Source organism: Molothrus aeneus, chromosome 1 (assembly GCF_037042795.1).
Source record: "Molothrus aeneus isolate 106 chromosome 1, BPBGC_Maene_1.0, whole genome shotgun sequence".
NCBI classification, from domain to species: domain Eukaryota; kingdom Metazoa; phylum Chordata; class Aves; order Passeriformes; family Icteridae; genus Molothrus; species Molothrus aeneus.
The window spans coordinates 129,719,755-129,740,225 of record NC_089646.1 but is presented as its reverse complement, the minus strand read 5'-3'; the positions used below and the strand labels follow the sequence as shown (position 1 = coordinate 129,740,225).

The window sequence follows — 20,471 nt, the reverse complement described above, 5'->3', positions numbered from 1 at the left end:
AGAGTATTATCAAATACTCTTCAGGTAACAGAGGCACAGAAAGCTACACTAAGAACTACCAGGACATTTAATATTGCACGCTTGAGTGCTCAAAAATTAAGGATTCCAGAAAGCAAGCTGTCCATAAAAACTAAATTCAGCATCCCCCCAGCCAGCCAATTGACAGTGTAGCTGGTGCACTGTAAGGCAATGCAAATTTTGGTCCAGTTTCAGCACCTATGATGGCTGGCTGTGATACCTGATCCTTGTCACCGTTTCCAGGGACATCAGGACATCTCTTCCCCTGTGCACAACAAAGATCCAACTATCCAGGACAGGCAGACACAAATTAAGTGGGGCCAACTGCTTCCCACTCCAGCAATGAGAAGTACAGCATCAGGTAGGTGAGATGCAGTAAGAGAAGCTAGAAGACCTCTGCTGGATGCCACTTAGTGCTCTAGCAGTCATTTCCAGGCCATGGGGAGATCTTAAAGGCTGTGTCCAGCTTCAGAACTTCCTGAAGAATCACATAGACATACTGATTTTTCTGGAGTGGTCTCATTCCAGCAACAGCTTTTTCTCATTTCCATACTAAATGAGGCTCCATACCTACATGTTGTATATTTTTTGCTTTATAACAACATTATACAACACTGAATTCACAAATACCACACAAATCCTTAAGATATTTTTACCAGACTGAAGGCTTCAAAATCATTAGCAAATCAATCTTCAAAGCAGTCCTGTGAAACCTTCATAGAAATTCTGCAATGGAAGATTATTTTCCAAATTTGCAAAATGAGAAACAAACACCAAAGCTAATGCTGTCACCTGAAATGAGATTCTGATATTGTGGGCTGCCAAAGTTCTAAGGCTGTTTTGCACCAATATAAGACTGTATAGGTCCAAAACTTAGACTGAGCATTGACAGCACTGACCTGCTGATCAACACCTGGCATATAGGAAAAAACCTAAATATTCTATAAGGGCCTTGCCCAACACTACAAACACTCTACAAGTGAGGTGCCACAGACTCCTTGTTCTGGCATTCCCTATCTTAAGCTTATATCCCAGCACACTCCAATAACATGGCTGTTGTCTAATGATTTAAATGCCAATAGTATTTTTTCTGTTGCCAGGGCATGAGAAGGTTCTCTTACACAAATTTTCTGCAATTTAATAATTTGCAGACACCAAGTGACAAGACTTAGCTAGCATTAACTAGAATTAGTTTGTCTTTGAAACTCCTATCCCCGTGACAGATTTGATTAATGCTGGCCAGTGGGTTTCTGAGGAGCACAACAAACCTGGAAGAATGCCTTCTCTCAAGGACACCACAGTCTGCTACAGCGTGTTTTGAACTAGGGCTTGTGGAATACATCTCAAAGGAAGACACAGCAGACAACAACAGCAGACACAGACACAGGTGGTGGATGAGACGGTTGTGCATGGCAAAGCTTCATTTAAACCTTTCCATCCCTCCTCCCCAGATGTTGGTCAATAATTAGCAGGGGTTAAGGACCTGTAAACAGTCTCCTCTTTCCTTTTATAATTTTCTTTGCAGGTGCTCTAGTTTGAGAGCAAAAATGTGAAGTAGGGACAGCTGTCATAAAAAGAGAGATCTGGTTTAAAACCAGCTGTTACAGTCTACATCACCCTCAGTTCCTTCATGCAACCTTTACTTCCTACTCTTCCTCACTTATCCTTTTTCCTTCTACCTCTTCTTGTTGCCTCTACCCATGATGTTTTCCTATACATCCTTTGAACTGAAGGTAGACAGCTCACTCTTTGTCTCAAGCCTCTCATCCTGACAGAATCAAGAGCAGAAGGAAGCATTCTCCCTTCTCACTTGAGTCTCTCATCATTGACTTGATGCCCAGCAGCTGTGATACAAAATGTAAGTACCTCACCACTTGCTACAATGGCTGAAAAAGTGTGGCTGTATGTGAAATGTTCAGAATTTTGGTGCCACAACAATCAGTCTTTCAAGAAAATGCTCAGAACCACTTTCTAAAAATTTGCTATTCCTTGCAAATTTTCACAGAAATAAAATAAAGATGGAACAAGGCTTCTCTAAGAAAATAAAAGCAGAAGAAAATTTTAAAAACCCACCCCAACCCCTGATCCAAAATACAGACATTATAACATTCTCAGAGCAGTTGCACTATATTTTTAAACATTAGGAAACCTTTGCTCTGGATTCTCAAATATTCTCACAATATTTGGTGGAGGTTTTTTTGCTTAAGACCAAATACATTTTGAATGAAATATAACAAAAAACCTGAATGCCTGGTTTCATAATGTGAAGTATTAATCTTACTTATAAAAGATAGTGTCAGTTCTAAGTATTGCATGCACAGTTGTATACACAATACTTGGAGCTGCTAACAAACTCCTAAGAAGAGGAATTCTTTGATGTTTACTTGATGTAGCAGCCCCAGTCCAAATGAATACCTACCAAGAATATTTCCCTTCTATCATACACTTATCACATGTGTAAGTGCTTTTTTTCATATCTAGTATAAATTTTAAAAACAAAGCATGAAGAGAAAGGAGGCATCACTCATTTTACAGACAGATGTTTGAAGCAGCCAGATAATGTGACTTGCCAAACTCTCAGAGACAATGCCCAGAAAAGCTGACAATGGGCAGAGGAGAACATGTCTTAGCTCACAGGCAGGCTGGGATGGCAGCAATGATCAGCCTCCTCTGTCTGAGCTGCTAAGCACTAAGCCACAATAACTCCACAACTTGCTCTCCTTTGCTTGTACTCTAATATATGTAGCACACCAGGCCACTCACCACCATGGGCTGTCCTCAAAATCATTTAAAAATCCCACCACCATTTGGAACAGAAACAAAGCATGTTTTTTGTTCCTTCATATGTAACTCCATCATCTGTCCCAAATATTCCCAGACTGTGTCAGTACAAACAACTATTTCTCTCTTTTATCTCCTGCTCTATTTACAATACCCACCACAGGACTGACATCACTGGAGAAGGACCCTTTACATTTTCCTCTGCTTGGCAAAATATACAGTCTGTAATGGCAGCCTGGAGGTATTTAATGCCATTCAACAGTACACTTTTCTCATCCTTGAAAGGAAAGACATATGGAGCTAGAAGGAAAGACAAACACTTGATAAAAAACAGACAAAAACAATTTCAAAGAATGTAATGTATTGACTCTGTAAATTATAACAGGAAAGTGCTGATACCTTTAGAAGGAAAGGTTATGACAAAATGATTTGAAACGCTTGAAGGCCTTGGTTTGTTTCTCCAAAGTGAAGCAATCTTCCCTAACAGAGAAATAAATATGTAAAAGGCCAAACCAGCTATATTATCACTAAAACTAATTCAGAAATATAAGTCCTGAAAGGATTTCAATAATATACTACTGTAATCCCCAATTTTATTTTTAAAAAGCTATTTAAGCAATAACTTAATTCGATTATGTTTTGTAAAAGAAACTGCAAACTTCCAACTGTCTACTAATTCATAAATTTGCAAATTACAGAATGAACTACATCATGCTAAAAAAACCCCTGTTGAAAGTGCTTAGGTACTTGACTGAAAGCGAGTGGATGTAGCTTTTGTCTAAGACATAGTCTTTCAATAGGAAAAGGCCAATCTATATTTTACCCAAATATAAATCATACAAGATATTACAATTTTATTACATTTCAAGATATCAGTAGCCATGAGAAAACACATGCTGTTATTTAAATAAATCAGCATTCCTGACTACCCTCCAAGTTCACCAGATCATAACAAGTCACTCTCAATTTTATGAGTTCAGGATCCTGTCTGCAGCCTATGTAGGACTCCACTGTGCAAATGACAGGTGCAACAAATTTTCTATTGGTCCCAGCCCCTAAACATGAACTTTTAACTTGTCAGAGTGGTTTCAGATTCATAAAGTACATTTATCTTCCTGCCAGTATGTTCTAGTACTTCTATACTGCCATCCATAGAAATACCAAATCTCTTCTCTCAGCACTGTGAACACCCAAGAAAGTCTATGGCAATGAGCCCAACAGCCTAATGAAACACAAAAAACCCAAAAACCTGCTCCTTCAAAAATCAGTATTTAATTTGCCACCAATCCAACTGAATATATTCTTGTTCTCACACTATAGTATGAGGACAGAAGTTCTAACTTATCCTCATCTTTCTAATATCAGAACTGAATTTCCACCCAAAAAGATGTGAAGCCTTGGAACAGCAGTGCTACCCAGGGAAGTAAGAGCATGACCAGAGCTTGACAGAGGGGAGTACTGCATAAATCTCTGCATCATTTACAGCCACACACAGCCACCTGTAATACAGTCAATTACATATTTTCTAGATTTACAGTTGGAGAATACTTGTTTCTCCTTTTGTCAATGGTCAGCAGAAAAACAGGAAATTAATCAGGCTGAAATAACAAATCTTGAGAAGAAATACCATTGATTTTTTTTTGATCTTACACAAGATTCATTCTTTTTTAAAGTGACAGAACTTCAACAGACAAATTGATCTAAAAATCATAGTTTTAACAGATAGTAGAGTAACTATGGATTGTTCAGAAAAGGAAAACAGATTTGGGTCTTCTTTTTCTTTATATTATGGCATATCACAGGTGTCTTTCTGATGCATCATGATCCATATCCAAGTTCACTGACTGATGGAACACCAGCCAAGATAAGAAAGTTGGGAGGGCAGCCAAACAAGCATCAGTGCCAAATTACAGTGAACCCTTCATTTTCTTTCCAGCTTTGCCACACAAGAGGCTTTATTTCCAACAACTCCGGGCCTCCATTTTACAGACACGTTGTTGATAATGCATTTACATTTCACTAGGACTTCCTTCAATGAACTGTGAGAAGGAACATACAATGACACCAACAACCTCTGAAATCACTTTCCCATGCAAATGCAAAATCCTGTCATCTTTGAACACCATTTCTTCTGGTCTGTCCATCTGCTATTTAAGAGGAGTGAAAAATAAGTAGGTTAAAAAAAAATAGAGAAGCCAGCTATTCAAGAGAAATCCTTTCTACAAAAAGTTAAAATGGCAGTCAATACCCAGATTATTTTGATTCAGGATGTCACATGGCATTTTAAGACAGCTGTCTAATTGCATATAGAAAAGAACAACAGAACCAGACTATAACCCCAACTAGAGACCACAATAATCACTTGCATTTCAACTTTGCACCAAAATATTCTCCCTGCCCCCCAGTCCCTCAATCAAAACTAATTTATGGGGGAAGGAAATTAATAAAATTGAATCCTGAACAGGCACAATTTTTCTCTTAATAATAAATTTTATGGCAAACTGATGGCACATTTTTTTCTCATTTTGAAGCATTATTAAAGGTGGGATAGAATCACCCTGAAGCAGACTGGATGTCTTTCAGCTGACACTGATTTAATCCCAAGCTGCCAAGTTTTCACCAGCCATCCAGAGGGGTCAGAAAGGAACTTGTCTCTCCAAACCAACATATAATTTATGTCCTTAACCATTCTGGGCTGAGGAAGCACCTTGGATTCAGACTGGTTTAATTTTAAAAGTGGAGGGGAAATTTGAACTCCTGTGAATCGTAGTATCAGCTACCAAAAGAAAAGGAATACAGGAGCACTCTGATCCTCTGCATATCAGTAAACTTTCTTAGTTTTTCCTCTACAGAATGGGGTGAAATAACTCTCTCTAATTTCCATATTCCCTTGTCATTACGTATAACCTCTATAAGAGTCCACACATTTTTTCAAATTAATTCTTTTTTTTTAAGAAATCTAATGTTGTAACACCAATCCAATTATTCAGAAGAATTATTTTTATTCCAAATCTTATTTTTCCTCATTATTTTAAATGCCTCAGAAATATAATAATTAGCTATAGAATAGTCTGCAATCACAACTGGCAAGAAGGAGAATTTTTTAACTGATGCCTTGGATTTCAGATGTTCTAGCAACTCAAAGTCTGCCTTTAAAAAAGAGTATTAACCCACAACTTTTGCTGAGGAACAAGCTGGTTATAAGTATTAAACCACACAGATAACCTTGAACTTAAAATTTTATGGCCATATAAATGTTTATTAGAATCTCAGTTTTCCAGCAAATGTGTTGGTTTTTATTTTTAATCTTTCCCAAAATACCAAATACATGATGAAAAGCAATATATTATATATACTATGTTATAATGTAACTGATTCTAACTAATAAACAAACTTGAGAAGAAAAGCTTCCTTAAAAAAGAATTAAAGTAGCTTTGTTCTAATGAATCAAAGTACAATCTCATCTAGCTGTGACAGAGATTTCTTGTGCCAAATAATTTCACAATTTTGATACAAATATTTAGTATTATGCCCTGAATAAAGGTAAGAGGAAGTCATTAAGTTAATAAAACATAGTCCTTGTACTTGTATGTAGTTCATACCTGCTCTGGCTTGTCAACAAGAATAAAATATTTCACCAGTCATGGACTTGATAAATATTTCTCCAAAGCTACCAAAAAGCTGCTGTGAAATAGAGCTGAACTAGTAAAAATCTTGGAAATTACATTATTTCCAAGAGATTGCTGAAAGCACTTCATTACAGAGCATAATATAAAAGGAGAAAACTTTAATAAAAAGTTTTGGTAACAGACCAAAGCAAACAAAAAGCATCACCTCTTTTAAAATGCTAACCACACACTTATACAGACACAGCAAGAATATTAAACACATGGCATCCCAGGAGAATGTGGGGAAGCAATCCTCACAGGTCAGATCTGCAGAAGAAATGAACTGGCAGTGAAACCTCAACATGACAAAATTTCAGCAGCATTCAATACTGTAGCTGTATAAGAAAAACAAAAACAAAAGGGCATCCAACAATTCTGCATATTTGTATGCATTTGAAAATCAAGTATCTACAGACATCCTAATTAAGCAACGTTTGCCAGTAAAAACTATTCTATTTTAATTATATTCCTTAAGTAATGTCCTGGTTAAGCAAAGCATGAGATAGATGCCATCTAGTCTGGTTTTGGGATACTCTAGGTAAGGAGTCACTGAAGAAGAAAAGACACTGCCCTGCAGTACCACTACAAAAAAAATATCTCTCTCTCTCTTTCAACCAGAGAGCTCATCTCCATGGACAACTTTTCTTTTTACACCACTACAATAAAGATATGAAAAATTAAAATAAGTCCAGTAAACCTTTTCCAACACAAATTCACAGAATCAGTTATGTTGGAAAAGACATCCAAAACCATTGAGTCCTACTGTTAACCTAACACTTCTAAGTGCACCACTAAACCAGGTCCCTAATATAATCTAATTTGAGGTGTCTGACAGTAATAGTTTTTTGCTATGAAAGACTGAAGATGAAACTCCCTTCAGATTTATACATACAAATAACAAATTTAAGATGGGAAGGTATGTTTGGTTTTTATTTATTTAAGAAAGGAAAGTTGTTTCACTTTTGAAAGAAGTACTTTGAAGTCAAGAGCTTCACTGTTTACTTGAAACCATTTATTTCCTCCTGCAGTTCCAAAGAAAAATGTTACACAAATACATTAGAGGAAGCAGGTGTATAATTTCATTGAAAAGCTATTTAAACTTCTGAAAAACAAACTTTGTCAGTGCAGGAGATCTTTCAAGCATTTCCTTATGTTACTTGCTAGAACTTATAATTTAATCTTTATCTTGCTACTTTATTAAAAGAAAGCAACCACCGGGTATTATTTCACAGTACTAGCAAGCCATGCATGCTCTGTGGCCCTAAGCATAAAATAAATGATCACAGTGACAAGAAAACAGTAATGTCACTTCAAGCTGTAAATATATGAAGAAAATCCTCAGCATCACCAAAATAATGTGGTAAAATACCTAGGGACATGATAGTTCAAACAAACTAACAACACAAAATCCCCCTTTAAGCTAGATTGCATAATTCCATGAGATACTACATCACTTGTTTTCAATGTGCCCTCAGTTTCAGTTCAAACATACTTCTTGTTTTATAAATCAGTTATCACTGAAGTTACAGTAACATCTCGACTTGCTTAAGACTAATTAAGCTAAATATACCTTTAAGAAATGTATTTCAGCATGAAAAAATACATTTACAAAATTATATTAATGTGCAATTAGGCAGCAGGTTAGCTTGCAGGTTTTTTGTATTTTAACATAAATTCCTCCAACAATGCACAAAGCAACTCAGTGTGACAGAGACACGGATCAACATGAATGTAGGTAGATATGGATGCATTTTAAAATATTAAAATATTTAAATACTAAAGAGAATACAACTTTTCCAATGTACAGAGCAAGAAGCTCTGGTATAGAGGAGCTTTATCCTCAGTAAGCTTCACTACATATTTTCAGATCCTACAGAAGCAGCCCCCACTGAATTAGCTTCAGAGGGTTAAATTAGTACAAGCAATGGCCCATGCTATCTCTTGTTGCAGGTTAACCCACCCTGAAGCACAAATTCAGAACAGGGCCACCTTTCACTCTTCAGAGTGAGCTCAGGCATTTCGTTTAAACTGCCTGTAACAGAGGTTTAAGCTAAATCTTTGGATCTGAATAGGAGCAGGGACACTCAATTGCGTTATATGAATGGCTGTAGGTTGGTAAATTCCAAGAGAAAGTCATTAATAAGTAGAAGGTGGTAACAAGTATTAACAATTTAAATCAGTGTGGTTATTTGCTAAATTAACAATGTCCCGCTAGCCAAGTTTCCAAACTAGCTTATACACTAACTCCAGAAGGCAATCATTTACCAGAACTCACTCTAGAGGTGCTGGATACCAGCAGCACACAACAGAGCACAGCAGTCCTACAAAAAGCAGCAGCAGGCTTGTAAAGCAAGGATGGATACAGCACCTCATGGTTAAACAGCAGATGTTATGGGGGAGGAGAATCCAAGCACACAGCCAGCTTAAGTCCAATTGGAAAAATATAACCATGCTATTGAAAACAGAAAATAAAGTAGTAAGTTAAAGGCACTGTGACTCACCTCATTTTTAGAGTTTAGCAAGTAATTTACTTCAAAAGAAGTATTTTCTTGTTAAAAGAAAGGCTAGTTATTATTATGACTGCCTGACACTTCCCGCTCTAACATCCTATTTTCCAACCTGCTTAGAATCTTCTCAAGCAAACTGGGCTGGAAGTTATACACTAGAATGTTCTTTAGAACTCTTATTTCAACCAAAGTATTTAAAACAATAACAAAAAAACCACCACAGCTCAAAAAACCACAACAATCTAATGGAGAAAATTATCCTAGAAGAGAAAATAAATAAAAAACTTGCAGTATTTTCTCTGGAAATGTTCAACACTAGCACACTTTGAAGCTGGAATTTGAATTCTGGCCTGTATAATTTGGATGTACATTTTATCACCCTTCCAGCAATGTGAATATATCCATCCTTGCAAGTTATTGGGAATATGAGAAAAAGATACCGAGTCTTCAGCAAAGAGCATGTATTTTATCTGCTAATATCCCTACTAAACTTGATCCAGCCTGGAACTGAACAGAATCTTCCTTTCACTTCCAGGTGAAAAATATGCCTTGATCAAAGTACCAGAAAATAAAGGTAGGAAGCTGATTTATCCTTTCCAACATCCAACTAATAAGTGGCAGCAATGTAGAAGAAACTTCAACCAAAAGTGGAGAGGGTGGGATTTCAACCTAAACTGTGTTGCAATTTTAGCAATAGTCAAAGTGGTGGCTGCCAGAAAGGCAGAAACCTGCACCAAAACTGGATGGTTGAACAGCAACTCCATCAGAGCATGCTAAAGAGAAAAATACAAGAACAAAAAAGGGGACTGCAGAGTGAGGAAGCCATCAGATGTTGTTTGGGAAAGCAATCTGTGAACTTTAGCACAAGTAATAAGAGATTATGTATGAGAGACAGAACGGACTGGCTGATCACAAACACCGGAGGAAAACAAGCCAACAAAGGCAAGAAAGATTCTACAGAGTAGTTGAACAGGAAACAGAAAGGGAAAGCCTCTCCAAATCACAGGAGAGAAAAAGGAAAGACATCAGATTAGGTATTGAAAAGGATATGGGTTTAGATCAACTAAGGTATCTGCCTAAAAAAAATCTTAACTGGCTAAATATGAACAGGATTTGCATAAAACACTATTAATGATGCAGAAAGTAAAAGTTACATTGCCAGTGACAAAAAGAAAAACAGCAGAAGCAGCTTGTACTTTCAAAGTAAGCCTTCCTCTATTGCCCATCCTCTACAGTCCAAAGACAGAGATAAAACACTCTATACAAGCACATAGATCACACTGTCTGGGGTCAATCCCTATAAAGCATGACACAGTACCATTAAATACTACTAGCTCAAACAGCAGCAGTCTGCCTAGTGAGTAGCTTCCAAACCTCCTGATATGACTTCAGTTATTATTTTTAATGGATAGAAAACAACACACAAACTACATTAGAAATAATTCTCTTTACTTGATGAAGCTGCATTTGGAAATGATTGCTGAAGCACATTATGACAGTTTAACTGCATGGCTTTTATCCCTTCCCCCCCAGTACTATCTTTGCCTGGTACACACTTATCAGGTCACTGGTCAGGATTTTGTTTATTCTTACTCATTGTGCCCCCCCCCCCAAATAAATAAATAAACAAGCAAATAACTACTGCATAATGCTACATTGAAAGCAGAAATTGATTTCCCCTAAGCCATTGCAGAGCACCAATATGTTAGATTCATATTGCTGAAATAGTCAAAACCATTCTCATTCCACTGAAGTAGCATGGTTATTATCCCTGTTAATAGATGCAATATTAGAACATGATTAAGGATTAATTTATTTACCACCTCAGATGCCTGACCTGAGATAGTCTAAATGAAACTAAGTTCTTGGGCATGTTACACAGTAAATATGATCAAAGATACCTGCAGTATCAATACTGTACACACATCCCTACCCCACCAAACACGGCCAAGATTCAGATGTCTATTTCAGACAAGATAAAAATCTTTTTTGCTCTATTTGCATTATATCTCTTATTCAATGGAAATAATTGCCCTAGAAACTAGGTTTATTTCTGCCCAAAGTAGATGGATGCCCCAGTAGAGACAGCAACTGTATTCTGAAAAATGCTTCTGCAGGGGGAAAAAACCCAAAAAACCACAGTTGTGTAATTAAGAACAGTAACTTAATAAAGGTAGGCACAAATGAAAATCCAGCTATGGTTGCTTCTTCAACTTTAATTCTGGCCTTTCTTAACATTTGAGACTTTCACCTGAAACCTTAAAATTACAATTAATTGCATACAGTGGCAGAATCTGTTTCACTCTCCATTTGCATGTGCAATCCTTCACATTTCAAAGCCTGGCCAAACCAGTCATGTAATTGCTGCAGAAGGCATACCTTGCCCTTTCTAGTATTTCTAGTGCACTCATTATCATGGTTTCTGAGAAACACTTAAACTACCAGCATCCTAGAGCTATTTTCCCTGTCTTTACAATAGACAGAGTTCTTCCATTCTATACACAATGAAAACCTGAGCCATTCTTCACCTACAAAATGCACTGTTTTGCAGAATGAAAATTAGATAAGTTAAAGTTACTCCAAGTAGGTACTGATTTCAATAAAACACACTCAAAGCTATACTCCAGTCAATTGTTTTTATGACTTGACACTTGTGATAATGAAGTCAAATCTAATAAACCCCCTTTTTTTGAAGGAAAATCAGATCACCAAAACAAGACTTCATCACCCAATACTCCAAAGTCACCCATATCCAAGTACTAATCTACAGTAACACTGTACAAAGCACCCTATTTCAGGGATGAACTTTAAAGGTGAATAGCTCTAACTTCAAAAGGACTGCATTTTACAGAGTTTCACTACCCACGCTGCATTTTTACAGATAAAAGCATCAATCTACCCAAGGCTTCCCCTGAAGTGTTGCATTTCTCTTCAGTGTATTGCCAATTGGAAGCTCCTTCCTTTTGGGATTCTAATTTATTCTCTCACTGAATGATTTTTAGCACAATAAAACTATTCATCTGCATACTTAGAGGTGCATTTTCACCATTTCATAAGAAATACCAACCATATCAAATATTCTTTATTACCAATTTTTTTTTATTTTTATCCACCAGAGAGAAACAAAAGCAAATATACAGATAGTTTAAGAAACTCCATCCCACAAATGCAGCATATTGTGGCTTTTACGTTAATTGTGCATATGTAATTTTCCATAAAGTGGCTTTAAAAAGCATATAGTGCAAAGATCCCCCAGCTTGTGAAAGATAATTTAGGTTGCAACTGTTACTTCCAAATTATTTGTTACCCTTAAAACAGAAAGGCAATATTGTATGACGTTTGAGATAAGAAAAAGGATATGACTGTATAGCCCTAAAAAAAAAACCCAGCAATATTTCACACCTCAGAAACAAAGCAGAAAAAAGGAACAATGAAAACAAAACCATGTCACTGTCTTAGTGTTTTACTCAATCAGCAGTTCTTGGTCTAGATCCAGCCAAGATATTATGCTGATTAGGACAGGGTGTAGGAGGTAGGAAGAAACTGTTTTCACTGCTTACTGTTTAAAAGAAAAAGCTGTGGCATTGCTGGGCAGGACTAAACAGGATGCTTCCATTTCTTAACCCATTCCCCACTAAAAACACCTCCTGCAAAGTTTAAACTTATCTTTTGCTGTTGAATTAATCTGGCACATCATATACCTTATCTACTAACTAAATTAAACACTGAAAACAGGGAAGTTTGTTCTTCCTTTCCCAGACATGCAGGCAGCATGTGATCCTAATAATCTAAATTCTTGCAAAGCAGGATATTTCTCTTTGTTTATCCTTGTTCTCTTTTCATGAGTTAGTTAATCCATTACCTAATTTATCTTGGAATCATCTTTAATTGTTAATAATGGAAAGACTCAGGAGTCCTGTGCTGAGTTTACAAGCTCTCTTCTATTCTTGCCCTGGCTGAATTTCTGCCTGGTGTCAGGTCACAGAAGGCGAAGTCTACTTTTCTTCAGCTATACTGAAGAAACCACCACAAAGTCCAAACAAAGCATACTGGCACATAAAGGGAAGAAAGTGCAATTGCAAATAGGAATAGGAAGGTAAAGAAAGAGAGAAGATTAAAAAAAACCCAAACTAGTCACTTCATGAGGAAAATACTTTTGGTCATTAGGTACTAAAATCTCTCAATCAAAAGGCAGATGGCTTAAAACCATGGTGGTGTGAAATGAAGAGCAGTGTGCCTTTTAGGTTTCCTCTCTATGTTGTCCCACAGATAAAACTTACACTGACTGTAAAATCTTACACTTCAGGAAAGCAACAGCCTGGCTTCACAGACTATAAGCACTATCATTCCCTTCACTTAAAAAGGAGCTGGAAGCTTGATACCTCCATCTCTGACCCTGAGTAAAAGGGTTCCTGGTCTCCCAAGATGTTTTTAGCAGTATCATATAAAGGAAAGCTTAACTTCTTTTGAAAAAAGCAGAATCACACAAAAAGTAAGTATCAGATACAGCTTCACAAGTAAAATGAAAGTGAAAAGGTAGCTGCTTGTCTCAGTAAACTGAAGCAAGGTCTTCAACGCAGGAGAAAAAAGGTAATTTAAAATGCTTTATTCCGTTTATATTTGACGTAATAGTATAGTAGAACACCAAATCAGAGCACCTCCATTAGGACACACAGTGGAGAACACTTTGATTAAAGTCATTTTCCCAGTACACAATCTAAAAATAAAGTAACCTTGAACACGCTCCACCTTCCAGACACATTTCTTTGCATTGATCAATGTATTAGATTGCTTATCAAACATGAAAGGCAGACTCAGAGTAAGATAGTTCCCAATCACTGACCAGAAGAAAATGTTATCAGGCTTCAACTTTGCCAGTAGAATGATGTCACCACAATCACCATTTATTCCCATCCAAACGTTCTTCCACTATCAGAAGTCTGAGGGACACCTGGAAGTTCCCTACAAAACCATCTTGATATGAAGGAGGAAATCCAAACAGTATGTTGCAACAACCACTCTCTGTCAGCACTGTCACTTATTATACACAGTTCCTGTACAGATGTTAATTAATACTCAATAAAACATTTACTGGGAAAGTCCTATTAGATCTTGATACAAGGAAGAGCTGCAACACTGAATAGGGCCTTGGCACATGACCCCAATTTGCAGGTCATAAAAAGCTGAAAGCACTCATCAACTATCTAATTTACATAAAAAAAGCCTTCAATTTCTTAAAAAAAAGTATAAATGTTTCTTCCTGAGATTGAGGTCTGAATGGCAATACTGCAGAAGATCTGCCAAAACATCCCTCCCCTTGTCCAGTTTCACAGAAATATACAGTGAGTTCTGAGCACCATGTACTTTTAGCAAAGGAAACAGATGAATGACGCATTTAGACACAGCAACACCAATACTCTTTTCCTCTGGAATGCAACTGTTATGGTGCTATGAAAGACTCTTATTTGTCTAAGAGCAGTTAACAAGGTTATTTTGTATAAATACTTAAAAATAAAAACAAGGCATAGCAGCACTAGTGCTGTGGTGCCATCATATCCAGAAGACTAGCAGGCAGCACTGCCAAAGCCCCATGCCTCAACCAAAACCCTCAGTCCCATCTGAACCTCCACTGTTCAGAAGATCCCTAAGGTGCAAGACCACTTTGCACTCCCTAAAAAACATTTCTTGAAAATATGTGTAAATTTGTCTCACCAGAAGTCGTACACAATGCACCTAAACACTACAGCTGGAACAGTCTGACATATTAAGCATTTTAGGATAAAAATAAAACTTCATTACTTGATGTGGCTCACAGAGTTTGTTTTTATGTGAAAAATCTGATTAACCAAGAAACTTAAAAGTGGTAATTTTATTTATTAAGGATATGCAGCATCAGTGAAACACAATGAGAACAAACAACATGATTCTTACTGCACACAATTTCCCCAGAGTTAGTTCTTTTGCTGAAGCAGTTCTTCATCCACTAAATGGAACAACAGAAGGGGACAGCTAGGCGCTCCAATTTAGAGTAAACTCTAATCTGCCTTATGGGAGCAACTAAAGGACCTATGGAAAAATGTTTGTTTAACAGTAATTTGTCTCGACTATAAATGGAAGCAGAACAGAACTGACATAGTCCCACAATGACAGTTTGTGCTGAACAATAACAGGATACTTGCATTAACAGAGTTGTGCTCTATTTAGGAAGCAAAAACAAGTGACTATACCAAACTCAATTGGTACAAACATTTATTTCTGCAAGGTGCCCTTTAAATGTCTTGCTGAAGAACATCATATGGGGATATGGTGGCCTCTAAAGAGAGGAAGTTTTAATGCCTGAGGAAACACCTGTATATATGAAACTTAAAGCTCATTTCACTAGGTCATTTTGCTAAGTTGCTTTATGTTAAAATAACTCTTATATCAGCTTTTCAGACTGGTGCAGTATGTCTAGATGCAAAGTGAATCTCTGGAAACTCACCCTTCAAAAAAACCCAAAACCCCACAACAACTGTTCTCATTTTGTGTCTGGCTACACGTCCAACAGGAGGCTACCAGCTGCCCAGCAGGTGACTGCCTTCAATCTACAGTTTAAAAGTGGAAAAATCTACAGTAATCCTTCCATTACAAAAAAAAGTAACCTAAAATGTAAGTACTTCTACTTTTTGTTGTTCCATGGATAAGCCCCAAGGTATGGTTAATTCTTCTAAGAAGTATGCTACAACATCAATGAAGGTAAAGCAAAACAGACACACAACTCCTTCTCACTTGCCATAATGATGGAAGACCTAAGGGTCGTATCACAAATGACATCTCATAGCTCACCTGTGGGGCCTTTCTTCCTTCTACAAATTCTACTTTGAAAACTCAAGGACCATTCTAAAACTGGCATAAGACATGCTCACAACAGGAAGAAAAGTTCTTGTAGAGTCCTGTAATATTCTAGTCCCACACAGCATTTACAGCTATTTCTAGATACCCATTGCTTTGAATCAGTACTTGCATTGAGAGGAGAAAAAACAAGCAACTCATGCCAGAGAAGGACCAGCAACCAAAACCAAGGTAAAACACAGTTATGAAGTGCTTGAGAACCACCAGAAATGTACATGGAACAGTCAAGATCACTGAAGAAAAGACTAAGACACCTTATGACTCAGATGAGTGAAATCTCTTCCACAGTCTCTTTCCATCAACTAAAAAACAAACTTACAAAAAGATCTGCAATAATGAGGTGAACGTAAGTTTACACAAGTTTGGAAGAAATCTGTCAATACATAAATATCAGCAACAGACTAAACACCTATTTATTATTACAATGCACCAAGAAATAAAATAAATTTTTTAAGTGCCTGAAGAAATCTGCTGAAGTAATCCCTCAGGTGAATACTTAAGGGGGAAGAGTGTAATTCTACTTGAAAGTTTCTTTCTGGGTTAAAATAGAGCACAACAGTATCTCAAGTGTAATCTATATACAACACACAAAGGTATATGGTTTTCCTTAAAGATTATTTCATTGATGATTCAAAATACAAACTACTCGAAATTAACTAAAAATAAAACAAGAATAAAACTTCCACTTCAGAGACTCATAAAGAAAAGGAAGTCTCCTCTTGCAAAAAATAGGAACATAAAAAAAACCCTAAACAACTGTTTTAAGAGGTACTGATACAGCCTCTTCCATATTCTTCCTACTTGGGGAAAAATGGTACATTGCAACACTAATATAAACAATCAGTTCTCTAAGACTGAATGTAACTTTTTACCTTCTTGGTAGAAGTCTATCTCCAGGTGCAATTCACATGCTTTTAGCAGTAAGATCCAACACCAGTCCCAGGGTCTTGAAGCTGTACTAGGTACACCAATTCATTCAGCTACACATCTTCCATCAGCTAACACAGAAGGCACAATGGAAACAGAGCTAAGACAAACACAAGACAAAAATCTGAAATCAGCTTCTACATGGATAAGCCAGTGTTTAAATTAATACTTTTATTAATCATTCAAAGAGCTTTCACCGACCCTCAGAAAGAATTGGACTGACTCACATCTCAGCTACAAACCAGAAATCACACTAGGAGTAGAACCCAAAACATGTATCCATCAGTTCATTTAATTCAGGTATTTAAATTTATTCTGCTAGGCCAGTACATGATGTTTAGGCACAATTCAGAAAACAAATCACAAAGTTAATATGGATGTCTGACCATGGGCCAGAGTAAACTGACCCCATAATGGAGAGCATGAGCTTGGCTAAAGGCCATCAGAGGACAGTGGTCCAGAGCACTATAGTTGTACTTCAGAGCCCAAAGATCTTTCTTAGTGCTTCCAAACCAGGATTCAGAAGACCTATGAAAAGATTTAGGCATCCTACACTGTCACCCTGGAAGGAAGGGGACTGGTATTTGTGTTGGATCTTTGTAAGGAATACTTTAATAAGACTAAGCACAAATCAAACAGGCTCAGTGAACAGAGAGAAAACCCTACCTACCATACTAGTTAGGAAGAATCACCTACTCACCAAACAAATTCAGTCTGAATTTTTTCTCATAGTAGCTCCCCTGTTTCTCATAGGGGAATAGTAGCTAAATGCTGTTAATTAAGAATATGGGAGAAAGAAAATGTATAACATATATTTTCCACCACAAAAGACTCTACCTAACTGCTATAAGAATTCAAGGGCTTGTGTTCTTTCACAGGTTGATAATATTTACATAAACCAAGTTTTCCTAATGCATTTAATAATGTTAACCGGGAATCTCCTAGCTAAGGGAGTTTTAATGATTCATTTACTAATGGAGAGACCAGAATTTGTACACACTACGAAGGTAAACAAATACATCTGTCAAGCATCTTCTTTCCTCCTGAGCCTCAGCTAGTACAATTAATCAAAATCTGATGATTGCTCTGCATAAGGAATGTGTCATTTGTCTGACAGATTTAAGTTGGAGGGGAGAGAAGAAAAACACACTTAAACATTTCAGCTCCTTCTTTTAGAAATTAGGATCTTATGTCCACAAAATCAAAAATAGCTGACAACATAAACATAACAGCTTGAATTCAGCATTTTATAAATGCTGAATTGTATAAAATGCAGTTGAAACTGGCATACTTCAAGAAATATGTACACAGAAGAGTTATACATATGTAAGCCTTTTACTGAACTCGTTTTTAAGATTAGCATTATTATCATTGTGCAAAAGCAAAACTTTCATTTTCTGGACAAACAGGCTGAGTTCACATGCAATTAAAAATAAAAAAGTGCTTTCTCAGCTTTCTGAAAGCTTGAAGTACAAGCATTTAAATGTTTACAGTTAAATAAGTATCAGATTTTGTAAACTGTTAAGTAATGTTACACAGCCATCATTTCTAAGCATTCAAGTGAATTCTGTTAGGTGGGCAATTCAGAATTTTACTTCAGTCTGACCTGGATATTAAACCAGAAACTTTCTTTTCCATCGAATTTAAAAAGACACATTTAATCAGACAGTGAAATATGGTCTCTGACTAACAAAAAGATTAGTTAGTAAAAAAACACTGAGGGGGAAAATTAATTTTCAAAATTAATTTATGTTTAGTTTTGTCTCCAGAATTAAGCCCTGCAAGATGTGTTTCCCCAAACTGTGCTTAATAAAATAATGCTATCCTTGATGACAGTTGAGATAGAGCTCTAATCAGTACCGATGCCAACTACAGTATTTCAACAGAAACAAGATTTGTTGTGCTCCTCATGGAAAAACACAGACATATATCCAATAAGCAACCACAAGGGCATGAAAGCTTCAAATTTTGATTTCTCTGCTCAGCACTAACAGCATTCTACTACTGTCCCTTTGGTATATCCCCATAACTCCATTCCACTCCTACCCCTCTGGCAAAGCCCCATTTCTTTCTGTCAAGAGGCAGTACTGGAGCAGAACGAGAAAGGCAGAAGGAGCCTTCCCTTTGCCAGCCATCACCTCTTCAGCTCACTTACATGCACGCTGGCTTTCACACAGTTTGTTACCAATTCTTCCCTATCTTTCAAAGGTGCGCCTGCAGTAGCTGCTGTGTGTGTCTAGCAAACTGCTAGGTGGAAAACTCCCAGCTTTGCAGAAGGACCTATGCAAGGAAAACACCCGGCAGGACGCGGCGGGCTATTCCCACTGCTTGTCCCCCACCGCCTTCACGGCCGAGATGCACTATCCCTGCAAACTGCTCCGACCCACCGGATCCGGGCTGGGCAACACACCACGGAGGGGTCAACGAGAAGCTCTCCGGGGGGAGGTGCGAACGCTGCCCCCGGGGCGCTGGAGGCCCGGGGGTTGCTCGCGTTCCCCTCCCCGTGCCAGGTCTCCCGGTGCCCCGCAAGTTCAAGAGCCGGAGTTCCCAGGCCCCCGGCCCGCTGCCGGGCGGTGGGAGCGCGGCGCCGGCCGAGGGGCCCCGCGGCCCACCCAGGCTGGCGGAGGGCGGCAGCTCCTCCCCGCACACCGCGTCGGGGCCGAGCGGGACCCACCCGGAGCTCCCCGAGCCCCGGGGCCGGCCGTGCCCCCCTCCTCCGCCACGGGCCGCTCGCTCCGCCCGGGGGGAGACAATGGCCACGATGACTTCACCCTCGAGCAATGTGAGCAGCAGCGGGGGACGCCGCCGACTTCCCCCCGGCCCCCAGGACGCTCTCGGGCCCTCTTTCCCCCGGGCTCGGGCTCCCGCCCAGAGGCGGCTCCGGCTCGGAGGTTCCGCTCCACCCCTCACCCGCCGCCACGCTCAGGGCGGCGGCCGCCGGCGGAGGCCCGAGCCGGGGGACGCCGCCACCGCCGGGCCCCTCGGCGCCCCCCGCCCCGCCGCGGACCCACCCCTGATACCTGTGAGTCGGCGGGAGGAAGCGGCGCTGCTCCGCCTGCCCGAGCCCGGCGCCGCGCAGGAAGTGCCTCCGTGTGTCTGTGTGTGTGTGTCTATGTGTGTGTGTGTCTATGTGTGTGTGAGTGCGAGTGAGGAACGGAGGGGGCGGCACCGCCCGGCCGGGGCGGGGCGGGGCGACGCGGGGCCGGGGCCGGGGCCGGGGCCGGGGCTGCCCGGCAGGGAGGCGGCGCCCGGACCGTCGGTTTCCGCGACGCGCTGAGCTCAACGCGCACGGTGGTGCCGCCCCTCGCCCGCCCCCGGCAGGGCGGCCCCGGCGGGCGGCAGCGTTGCGGACCCCACGGTGGGGCCGGGGCGCCTCCCGCGGTCCCCGCTCGCTGCCGCCCCCGGCGCGGTGCGGGGGATGCTCAGAGCCGGCCGGGTGGGTGCGGTGTCTCTGCCCCCGTGGCGGGGGACGCCGCAGCGCTGCCAGCCACAGTAGCAGCACAAGGTACAGCGTTGTATGCATGTACAGTTCCGTGGGCTTCACACCTATGGAAATGGAAAAGCGCGAGGCGAAGAATGAATTATCGGGGCGTTTCAGTAGGTCGGGCTGCTGAGCGCTGATTCACTTGCCAAAATGACAAAACCTTGTTTCAGTGCTGCAAGATACAGATTTACCTTC

General features: G+C 39.4%; 1 protein-coding gene across 1 annotated transcript in view; it reads right to left on the bottom strand.

Annotated features, from left to right (window-relative positions):
- RNF19A (ring finger protein 19A, RBR E3 ubiquitin protein ligase) overlaps positions 1 to 19,937 on the bottom strand; it is a 57,867-nt gene extending 37,930 nt beyond the window's left edge. Inside the window, exons 1-2 of the mRNA XM_066547640.1 lie at positions 19,813 to 19,937; positions 16,738 to 16,892 (exon numbers count right to left, since the gene is read on the bottom strand). The gene's annotated coding sequence lies outside the window, so the exon portion shown is untranslated. The remainder of the gene's footprint in view (positions 1 to 16,737; positions 16,893 to 19,812) is intronic.
- Between the last annotated feature and the right edge of the window lie 534 nt (positions 19,938 to 20,471).